Here is a 13,126-nt window from a genome sequence, read left to right on the forward strand (position 1 = left end):
CGCCATCTAAAACATGGAATGTACAACACTTAGGACTAAACCCATACAATACTTAAAAATAAAGACTAAAGACATAAAAAGAACATGTGGGTCTTGTCCTTGAATCAATGAGGACTCACGAATACTTCATCTTCAACCCTTAGAAACCTATCCATCATCCATGGCATATCAAGACTTCCAATTCCCTACACTTTAGTCAAAAAGGTAAAATAAGGGGTTAGCACATTAAATGCACTAAGTATAGAAGTCATGCAAAAACCATGAAAAAGGGACATTTAGTATAGAAACATGCTTTCATGACATTTTGATAAAACCTTCATAAAAGAGTTTAAGAGACATAATACAAGTCAACAATCACATGTAGAACATATTCAAATAACATCACACATAGCACAATTCACATAGATCTCCCCCCCCCCTATTAAAGGTTATCCTAAGACTCCCCTAAGTAAGTTATGAAGCGGCTGCCCATACAACCCCTTCACACAACCTAGATGATCCTCAAGACTACCTCAAGTAAGTTATTTCAATTCATCACATATCACATAATTCCATATTCAATAAGATAAATCAGTGTCTTGGAAAAGACTTAGGGAATCCACATTCTAGCATCTTCAAAGCCTACTCGTATTATGTCTAGATAGTGTCCCATTTCAACTACCTAAATGTTGTAGAACTTCACCAATACTAGAATGCATCCCACATGATGAGAATACGCATCACCAACATAGACCATACTAGCTAGGCATGGAATCCAGAGTCTATCCTACTCAGATTGAGGGTGTTCTAGTTACCAAGGGTAAAACTAGCACACATCACATATATAGGTATATGGTTAAGAAATATCAAGGGCTTCTTTGTATTCTTGTCTCCCTCTAAAGTAGAGTCATTACCACAAGCATATTCACTCGGTACTATCCATGTTCTTATAGAATAAGTTTAATCACATAAGGATTATATGAAGAGGTACCATTTCTTAGTCACTACCAAATCATAATACACCTACCAAAGATGGGTCCACTAGGGATGCCACTCAATGGTCATAAGGATAGCTCAATTACTTTATTAGAGATGATTTCATGTCATTCCATCCAACCTATCCCTAGGTACATCATTCATACAAGAAGTATACCATTACGGCTTTCAACTTCAAGGATATCATAACCTTCTTTCCTTAGTGAAGGTTTCACATTCTTAGCCTTCTTTTCTTATTCAAGGCTTTACATTCTTGATCTTCTTTATTTATTCAAAATATCATATTAGTAATCCTCGGGAGGTCACCATCTTAGGTTTATCATACCTAGACTTTTATTCATCATTAGTTCATACACATACATGACAAGGGTGTTTTAGCCTACCAAGTCAAGGGTTCGCGTATTCACATAACTTTTATGCATAAAGAAGAGGGACTTAGGCCTACCAAATCAAGACAAAACATTCCTTATATCACTTATACAATATCATTCAAGTACCAAGTAGGGACACTAAGTCTACCTAACAAGATACCCTATCAACACATTTAGAAACTCATCATAGTCTACCATAGTAACACATAATCATTTAAAGGAGAACATGCTTTATCCTCACACATACACATACAACTGCTATCATCATATACCATCACTTAAAGGGAATCATAACATTAGCATTCATACAAGATCATATATACATTACAAGAGTACTTCACTTCATACCTTCACATTATACAAGATCACACATATATCACACCATATTACATAATAATATAAATCATAACACCTTATACAAGATCACCTTACTTCACATCAACATCTTCACGTTATACCTTCATATAAGCCCTAGCATGACACTACTATAATTTACTTAAATAATGCTGACAAAGCCATGTTCATCACATAAGCACAGCCATCATAAGCGGAACATACTAATCAATAGTTATGCTATATCAATTCTACACAATATAGATAAATCAAGTAAACTTACCATCTTTCCATCATCATCAACAACATTCCTTAGTCTTTTGAATTCACAAAGGTTGTTACCAATAGCCATAAACACAAATCTAAACCAACAATCCAACAATACCAATTATTCAACAATATACAATATGATATCATCAAATTAGGGCATCCTATATACCATTTTATCATAATCTATAAAAAATTCAATAGCCCAATACAATCTACACATGAATTCACTAGAATCAAGTCATGATCAAATCACTCATATTATAGACGAATTGAGATATTATAGAAGTTCAAGGGTTCATGGAGATTATTATTGTAAAACATAGGTTATACATCAATAACATCATATCCTAATATTTGAAAACGTATGCAAGAACCCATGACTTAGAAAAGAAACTGGACATGTTCATAAACTTTAAAATTGGCTCTAAGGTGATAACAAGCCTTAGATAAAGAACTACCATACCTTATTTAACAGAATTCAAAGAGAATTGAAGAACCAAATCCATTGAAATCCATCATCCAAGCTCCCTCTTTGTCTTGAGATTTGATGGAGGTTTTTGGTGAGAATTTGGGAGGGAAAGGTTTTTGACTTAGGTGTTAGGGTCTAAATAAGTGTCAAATCATCTCAATACTCTTAAAATACCCAAAACTCCTAAAATAACCGTCCTCCTAATTTATATGACATAAGGTGAATTTTCATAATACCCCAAGCCAAGCCATGTTGCAGGTAGAAATGTAGGCTTAAATGAAACCCTACAAATAATGGACCATCGTCTGATTGATGTCCCATCGATGGTGCTTTGTAGTTTTATTTGTAGGATCTAAGACTTGAATTACTTTAGGCTTAATCGACACCCCAAGTCGAGTAATCATTTGAACGACTAGCCATCATTTGGGTCGTCGTTTCGCACAACATATAGGCTACAACACAGCTTCAAGCCTTGAGTTGGGGTCCTGCTCTAGGGCCCCTATGGGTCCTAGGTGGAGTCATACCTGGACGTCAAATCCCTAAACATGCACATATAGGTCTTAGGAATCTCCCCTGTCAATTTAGACACCAAACAAGTCACGAAAAATGCAAAGGCACACTAGAACACATGCAAGCACATAAGGACTAGTCGTCGAACGTATTGGTCGTCCCTTGACGTTTGATTTCAAACTCAACCTGATTGAATTCAAAACTCATAAAAACATTAATTAATATCCCATAAATCACAAGTGAATCTCTATATAAGCCTAGTTCATTTTAGGGTTGTCACAGTCCTTCCAATCCTGAATGATAAGCGCAAACATTAGAGGGTTGAATCCACCATGCACGTGTATTCATCCTTATTTAACTAACAGAATCGATATGACCAGAAGTCCTTAACTTTTCATAGAATTTATATATATGCTCAAAGGAGTATAAATTTATTCGGGCTTCTTCTCAACCTTTAAGATGTTTTTGCGAATATGCAGTCGAGTGATGACTTTGACATGGTGAACAGGATATTTTGGTTGTTGATATGGTAGAAGAGGTCTTTGGTACGGAGAAATTTTATGGAAGAACTGGAAATTGTATGAAAGGAGCATGATGACAAGAAACTCGGTGCAGAGGCATTTCATACCAAGGAGCTTGCATAGTAAGGTTTTGAAGGCGTGGAGTAAGATGTTGAGGTATCGAAGCATATGCATGATGTTGTGGAAGATATGAGTGATTTGGAAAGTGGGTGTTCATTGGAGGCATATGGATGAAACTTGGTCGATTTTGAGCAGTGGCATAAGTTGACGGAGAATGAGAAGTAAGGTGAGTGTGTGGAGGATTATCATGAAAACTGGCTTGACTGGCAGCTATCAACATATCCAAATTTGTCATTAAAGTGGGATTAATGGAGAGTAATAGCTTATCCCACTCATGCATATCACACACCTCTTCTTCTAACTTTTTTGTTTTCCATTCAAGGCTTGAGACCAACTCATCAAAAAAATACTTCTTTTCAATAGTATTGCACATAACCTCCTCATTAGTTACTGTCATCTTTCCTTTGCGATTCTAGTTGGAAGAGAAAAAATAGAGCACTTTGATAGAGTGTGGTAAACTATGGTCTACCTATCAACCATAGGGGAAGGGAAAAATAAAACAAAAGAAAACCCAAGTTAGATCATTGTATAAATTGGTATATCAATCACATTATTTTAAGATAAATGCTCTTAATGCGAAGGAGTTTTGTTGAGACAGAGGTAGGTCTAAACGACACATAAGTGATGCCTAATAAATGATTCAAGCCTTATTTTCCAATTTGGAGTTTAGATTAGAAGAAACAAAATAACTTTCATTTATTATAAAATTCGAACAATACATCATAATTGAAAAAGGAAAACTAAGGGAAAATAGGTAACATGGGGGAAGTGATCCTAAATAATGAAATCTTGAAGATATCGATTTCAAGAGCTTGGCGCCAATTGACCTCTTGTATAGGGATCGACTTCTTGCCTGGTGTTGAATACGTCGCGTGCCCATATGTTTTCCCTTTCATCGGTGAGCCCATGGTATCCTTACCCCCCCCCCCACCTAAGTTTGTATACTTTATAGTATCCATATATATTACTCATGTGTGCATGAGGCCTTCCGCACCCATAGGAATGGTGGACACCTGCTCCTATCATTTGAAGTATGTTGTGTACTTGTGGTTTATCTAGTCCAAAGTCATACTTAAACTGCTCCATGTCAGACCAAAGTGGTATTACTTGAGTTTCACCAAATTGGCAGAGTACTCGAAGAGGAGTGTATGGTTGAATTCCCTTTAAGCCAATAAGCTCAATGAAGTATTAGTCATTACCTCTAACTATAGCATTAGGGGTGGACAACCAATGGAGCTTCTATAGGATTCGGTGGCTTTCAAGGTTGACCAAAAATATTTGTCAATCTATGAATCCCACAGGGGTGGTGAAACTTACCATTTTTCTTGAATGGCTATCAATCTTGTTGTCATGACCAAGAAAGATCTCTACCACATTGTGTCGTATGTAGAAGTGTTCTATAGACCATAATTGAAGTAGAAGGTTTCATCCCTCGAAAAACATTCTACCATCAACTCATGCTTATAGACTCCTCATTATTTCCACTAAGATCATGGGCACTATGGTTTTCCTGGGTTCGCCCTCTCTTTGAGCTTAGTCTCAAACCACACAACTCAAACATGTGTCGATTATCCCCCTTATTATTAGAAAAACCAAGGATCCTAATAGGGAAATGACAAAGGAATTTAAGTGATATGTTTCCCATTCCTCAGCAGAGCACTCAAATTCATCGCTAAAAGACTAGTAGTTATCATCTTGTCCAAATTGTGAGTATAGAAAGTTGAAATGGATCCACCCAAGGTCTAAAAAAACTAAGGTTGGGTTAGACTTCATCCAAGGCTTTTTAGAAATTCCCTTGATGATGGCTTATATGGTACCATCATTTTACATTCATGGTGTGGCAAGTCAATGAAACCACTAATCTCTTTAATTGTTGGTGTCAAGTCAAAATCTACAAATTTCAAAACCATCCTCATAAGGTCCAAAAATTCTTGCAAGGCCCTAATCAGGTGAGGGTTCGATATGATGAATATAAGATATGTCAGACCACCCAACAACTGACGAATCTCCCTTTTGCGGTCTCTCTTTATATAAATCCACCAATTCCTTAGCTTGTAATTCACCTTTACGACCATTTGTGGTTTTAGGGAATTGAAAGCATTCGTGACTCGACAAACAAAACAACAAACAAATTTTAAACTTCATTTTAGTAAAGTTGGCTTGATTTTATTATTATGATAACATTGACACATAAATATGTAATTTCTCTAAATGGTGTTGGGCTCCTTAGACGATAGGATGACTACGAATTATGTGAATTTATACCAAGGGTGAAACCATATAGGGCTTATGAAGCGTGTATGACCTAACTAGAGCTTCTAAGAGTTGGCTTGACATGTACTTGAAAGGAATTCTATGCGACAAGACTCGTGGTTTCCCGATAGTAAAACTATGTGTTCTGTCCACACATATGTTGACTCTCTGTAATGGGTATTTGAAGAAGTGAAGTAGTTGTGAGAGGTGCAAAGGCATAAAAACACATTTAAAAAAAGAGAAGAGTGTCTCAATTGGGGGAAGTATGAGTAGAATGTCAGTTAAAGCAGTAACATTTAGCATTTACGTGGAAAGCAGTAACATATAGACAGTTTTTCAAGGAATGGAAAAAATAAAACATAAATAAACATGCAAACACATAGATAAATAAAACAAACAAGGAAAGGGAATAGGGATCAAACATGGAAATACTTCAAATAAGGGAAAAGGAAGAAGGGGAAGCATGGAAATAAACAAATAAGGAAGAAGGAAAGAGGTGGAACAAAAAATACACAATATATAAGGAAAGCGAGTAAACAAGGAAAACAAATAACAACTTAGCATAGTAATACTCAAACAAACAATGAAGTGACTTAATACAGTAAATCCACATAAGTATGAAACACGTAATGGTAAAAATTTAATATCTCCAGCAGAGTTGTCATTTTGTCGCGCCTCGTTTTTCTCAAAAACGGATTTGATGCACGACCTAACAACTCTTTCGAGTTTTTTAAATTTTAAAGAGTCATCACCTAACGAATTAAGGCGTGTTAGGGCACCTATTTAACTTAACTAAATCTACCTAAGGTCAACCAACCGAAGATCGGATAAGGGATCAAATTACCTCGAGGTGAAGGTGTTAGTCATCTACCGAGGTCCACAAATGTGGGTCCCAACCATATCTTATGCAATTTATGTGGGGTTACAAGTAGAAGTATGTCATTTCATTTATTTGGTTAACTAATTAATATGTCAAACTTGGTAATGACAATAATAAACAATTAAAACTACTTTATTATTTTAATTAGTTAGTTAAGTATGCAAGACTAGGTGATATAATAAATATAGAACCAAATACTAAACTACTAATAAAGGGAGAAACGAGGAGACAAAAATTACATAATTAACTAGTCAAGAACAAATTTTATTTTATTTAAACTACCCTAAATAATTATAATTATAAACAAATAAAGGGACAAAAGGGAATGCAGACTCTAAGAGACTTTATGGATCAACACTTGGCTTTTATATCGGAAAAGACAAAACATATATTTGTCTTTAAGGCTCGAGGCAATGCCAACATCTCCATAGGGCCTGAACGGCCCCTACCCCACCAACGCATACATAACATCTTAGAAGGTGCCTAGTGTCCCCGCTTAATGTTCGAGAGGCATCGAACTATTATTAGGATGATTTAGACTAAGATAAAATATAAGGCACTCTTAGACACCATGCAAAAACATTGGACAACATTTGGCACGTAAAAATCTCAAGTTGACCTCTCATTTTTATTGAACACGCAAACGAAACACACATACTTAGTGAAAAATTTCATGCTTAAGTGTGTGTACAAGTTCATATCGACATTATAACTATTACCTATTGAATTTAGACGACAGATATGTTATAATATCATGCAGGAAGTAGATAATTAATTTTAAAATTATACAGAAAATACTTACTTATGCAGAAAAATATTTCAGAAATAGTAGCAGAGTTATTATTAATTCAACAAATTATTATTATTATTTTTAGAAACATTAGGATATTGTATTATTATTGCAGAAATTTCTTTAAGTGGCAAATCCGGTTATTAGTTGCAACAATATTAGATAACTTATTTATTTAAAAATGAAAGAAAATATGCATAATCAATTTCAGTTATTTGGTATGCTGAAAAAAAATTACTTTATTTAGTCCAATATGCATGGTTTCTAAGTGAGTCAACATGTTGCAAACACATTAGCAACTTAAAGTTAGTTAAAACTTGATTGATTAACAGGGTTGAACTATTAGAACATGCTAAAATTAATTAAACTGATTAATAAGCGTGAATTTTATTAATTTAATCCTATGAGCATGATTTCTAATGACAAACTAATTTAATGAACATCTACGCGCATTTTATTTTGACATGCAAATATTATTTATTGATTACATAACACCAAATCTATTATTTTGATTCCTATTGGCATGCTTTCTACATTTTTAGGGCTCAATCCTAACAGATGACTTACAAAAAAGTTGGTTCTATTACTTTTTCCATACATAAAGTGAGTGATCAAAACAAACGAAGCAGGAAACATGAAAAGAAATTGAGTTATTTACTTAAATCTAAAGTGATGTTATAAATTTTCAAATAATCATAATCATATAGCCATGTCTTCTAACAAAAATAAGTTACCATAAAATAAACAAGCAACATGTAATTTCCCCTTCCACTTAGATGATCCCCCCAAATTTATTTCATATAGAGAGAGACTTTAAGAGTTAGTCTAATAGAAAATAATACAATCCTAAGAATAAATAATAATATATACAACATTAAACATAAACTTCAATAATAATCTCATCCAGAACTCTTCCAAGCGATTCTTCAACATCTTGAACATTTAAGTTAAAGACCTTGTTAAAGTAAAATGAAAATATGGGCAAGTAATGACACATAAAAGACGATAGTAAGATGATAAAACTAATTATATGATACCCATATAACATTAAGTTGTTCATGTGCACAAGTAACATAGGGACATGTAGGAATTAAACAAGTTGGTGGATATATAATTACACGAAGCAAGAGGGATAAAAAGATGGACCTGGACGCTTCCCATTCAATCATTTAAACATACAACATCAATTTAAACTATGCAAAATGGAGATTAAAACTAATAGAGAAACAACTAACCGATTATACAGTAAAATAACAATCAGCAATGAAGATCCTCTTTAGTCCAATAAACTACCTGAACAAAACAAAGAAACGAGTAGACCCGAAAACTTAAAAGTTTTTATCGGAAAACTTAATTATTTTAAGAGAAGATTAAAAGAGTTTTTGAGTATTCAATAGTGAGCCAAAGTTCGGATGCGTAGAGGTGAGAGTGGTTTTTTTAGAGTAATATAGTGTAAGGTGTGAACAATCAGTCCTTAAATAATGGGGGAAATCATTTTTATATAGTTTCTAAAAGCCGGGCAAATGAGAGTCAAGTCAGATTTTAACTTATTTTTACCAAATATAGACGAGTATGAAATCAGTTTAATTTTTAATTAAGGTAAACAAAATCGGTTGACCATAATACACCAAGTAAACTAACAAGAAAAGAATAATTTTAGACAATAATTGATTCAATAAAAAAATAGACATAATTATTTAAGGGAGTATAATTACCCACAAAGTAATATTCACATATTAATGATTACTGTAATCAGACAAAAAAAATTAGCAAGAAATGTGAAATTATAAACCAAAAAATTCAGAGATTAAGAAATCAATCAAAGTGTTTATATCAAACAAATACAAAGAATATTAACAATTTAAAGTTACCCAAGTATTAACAGATGAATTAAAATGACAACTAAATAACTTAATTATTGTTATGAAGTACCCAGACTTGGAAAACAAGTATTTGGAGTCAAATTGGTGGATAAGAGTCAATCAACCAATGATGCTATCAAATTAAATGAAGTTAAAATAATGATTATGTTAGAACACTATGTGAGAAGAGCAGTTTATCAAAATTAATTTCATTGCAAGCTTAACCTAAATTAATCAAACAAAAATCTATTAGCCGCCAAGATTAGTATCAACTATCATTCAACACTTACAAGTCGCAATTTAAACATCACAAAATTGTTGCAAGAATAATAAAATAGTAAATAAAGCATTATTAGCAAGAAAATGTGACTCACATAAGATGAATGGAGTAGTAATAAAATGGGAGAATGTATCGGAAAGGATCTTTAAAGATCAATCTTCTAATCCACTTGACACTTCCAAAAAGCTCCACCGAAAATTTATTGTTGCTGGTTCTCGAAGATGTTATTGTTGCTGGTTGGTGAAGTTGGAGCTTGATGTTTGCCGCCGTTCTTGCCGGATCGAGCTGCTACGGTGCTCGCCTAGCATTCTTATAAGTTTTATATAACTTTCGGTGCAATAAATAAAAATATCAAATTTATATGAAATCTAAGAATGTTGAGCATTCTTACAAATCTGTTGAAAGAAATTATAATTCCTTAGAATTGATTTACAATGATATTTGTCATATGAAGTCAACGGCATCTCGTAGTGAAAAAAGTATTTTGTAACTTTCGTTGACAATTGCTTAGAAACAACTATATCTATTTGTTGAACGGTAAGGATGAAGCAATAGAAACGTCTAGACAATATAATATTGAAGTTTTGAATATTAATTGGGAAAAAGATATGAAGTGATAGGGATGGAGAGTAGAAATCTCACTTTGCAGAAATATATTTAAAAAGTTGAATTATCCATCAAACTGTTGTCCTATTCATCTCAATCTAATGTGGAAAATAACAAACTTTGAAAGAATGATGGTTGCATTATTTACAATTTCATGTTTACCATAAAACTTGTGTGGAGGAACTATCCTTAATGCAAAAGAGAACAATAAAAAGCTTTGTCTTTTCAGAAAGAAAGCAATAAAAGGTTCTGTTTGTTCATGATACAATTTATTCCATATGAAAAATGAAAAATAAGAAAATCCAACTCAAATATTTCAAAGTGTGGGGATGTCTAGCCAAAGTCTAAGTTCCTATTCTTAAAAGAATTAAAATAAGACCTAAGATTGTAGACTTTAAAATTAGACTTGAATAGCCTAGTGAAAGGTCTAAAAAAAGGTGGTAAGAACAAAAGGAGAATGTACTTAATAAAGAGATTTAGCGGCGTGGTAAATGTCAAAGGATATCTACTTCCTTTGAATATGATTTTGTAACAGTTCTTCTATATTATGTAGACTCATCAATTTGAAAATATGGTGTCAATAGTGGATTGATGCAACGTTGAGCAACTATATTTGAAGTTAATTAATCTTCTTTCAGAAAATAAATCTTTGGCTTCAAAGTGAATCTTCAGAAGGAAAATGAATGTCGTTGAAATTGTTGACAAACATAAAGTAGATCTTTTTGTCAAAGGCTTTAAACAAATATAAGGTCTTGATCTTTTTGACAGATACTCGTTAATAACTAAAATTACATTCATTTGGATGCTAATTCTGTTAGATGTGGTATATGACCTCCAAATTCATCAAATGAATGTGAAATGAACTCTCTTAAATAGAGAACTGGAGAAAGAAATTTTCAAGGAACAGCCCAAGGATTTTATGGTCCTAGTAAAGAAAAAAAAGTGTGTGAACTTGTTAAGTCACTATATGGAATAAACAAACACCCAAACAATGACATAAAATATTTGACTAAACCATGTTGGCAAATGGATTTAAGAATGATGAATGTGGTAAATGTGTATACATTAAAATCACAAGGTCATTGTTTGTTTGTATATTGGTGATATGTTGATCAACAATAGAGACGCTAAAGACCTAAATTCTACTAAATGTATGCTAGAAAGCAAGTTTGATATAAAAATCTTGAAGAATGTGATCTTAGGTATAATAATATTAGAACTCCATAATGTTTAGCATTGTCAAAGTCTCATTGCATTGAAAAGGTATTGGACTAGTTCAAATATTGAATTTCAATATTTTGAAGACTTCAATAAGTGTGAGCTTTGCATTTCAAAAGAGTGAGACAAAAGTGACTCAGAATTGAATTGTGTTAGAGTATTGGGAAGTATGATGTCTGTCACAAAGTGTGCGCGGTCAAATATATCATGTGTTATTAATAAATTGAATTGGTTCACGAGTGATCCCAATCGAACTCATTGGATGACAATGAAAAGAATTTTGGGGTATTTATAATTTACCAAAAACTATGTCTTGCATTATAACAATATCCAACAGTATTAAAAGGATATAGTGATGCAAATTGGATCACCTGACAAATAAAGTAAAATTCACGAGTTTATATGTATTTACTTTTGGTATAGGAGAAATCTCTTTGAAATATTTCAAAAAAGACATGTATCGTTGTCTCTACAATGATATCTGAGCTAGGTCTCTAGATAAGGTTGATGAATAAGTTGAAAGACTCTGGAATTTCTTGATAGATATTTTTTTTATCCAAACCATTGGCATAAGTATGCATACACTCTGATAGACAAGATGTAATAGGTAGGGCATGGAGCATGATGTATAATGAAATATATCGTCATATAAGATAAAAATAATACCGTTATAAAACTACTCTTTAGTGAAATTATCATAATTGACTATGTAAAGTTAAAAGATAATGTCTCAGATCCACTTACAAAAAGTCCTACTAGAGAGAAAGTTAAAGATCATCTAAGAAAATGAGTTTACGACTTATGACAAGTTATAATGGAGGTAATTCTATCTAGTTGACTAGAGATCCCAAGAGTTAGATTCAAGGAGAAAAATAAAGTTGTGACTCACGTGTCGACATTGTCAACCAACTCAATTCATTCTCATGGTGAAGACAATGATCAGGAACAAGGATACAACATTAAGACTTGTTAATGAGTTAATAAAGCTTAATGGTTTTAATAACTTTCTAAGTTTGGCAGAGTTGACCAAATAGTGTATCTACGCGATAACACGATTAGAAATTCCCTATGTGAGTGTGAAGTGTAAGCTGCTTCTAAGGAGATGATTGTTAAAGCCGCTCTCTCTATACACTCATGAAACCAAGAGGTGTTCATGGCTGACCGACCACAACTATAAAGAACCATAAATGGTTAAGTGTTAATTGTGTGACATATGATTGTCTAGGTATACACCAAAGTTTGACGGTTCAAAGATATCGCATCTACCGATTAACCGAATATATCCGACATATGTTCACTACGGAAAGTCCAAGGAGAAACCTACTTATCTAGATGCAATTAATTCTTGCTTGTAAAGTACACATACATGTTCGTTTCTTTGTCTTGGAGTCATTCCCCATTCATGCACAGGATTGTTGGGTTTTAAAAGGTGTGAATGGAAAATAAAGAGTTGCGACTTTCATGAAAAATTGCAAATTTTATGAAAAGCTGTGAATTATATGAAAATTGTGACTAATATCAAAGGTTGTGATCTTTCAGAAAGATTGTGACTTTTCCAAAGGTTTGTGACCTTTTTGCACTAATTCTATAAATTGGGGGATTTTCTTTCATTTTAATTAAAAACTCAATTTTTCTGAACTTCTTCTACTACTACTAAATCTAGTATTC

This window comes from Solanum lycopersicum, chromosome 4 (genome assembly GCF_036512215.1).
Source record: "Solanum lycopersicum chromosome 4, SLM_r2.1".
Lineage (NCBI taxonomy): Eukaryota > Viridiplantae > Streptophyta > Magnoliopsida > Solanales > Solanaceae > Solanum > Solanum lycopersicum.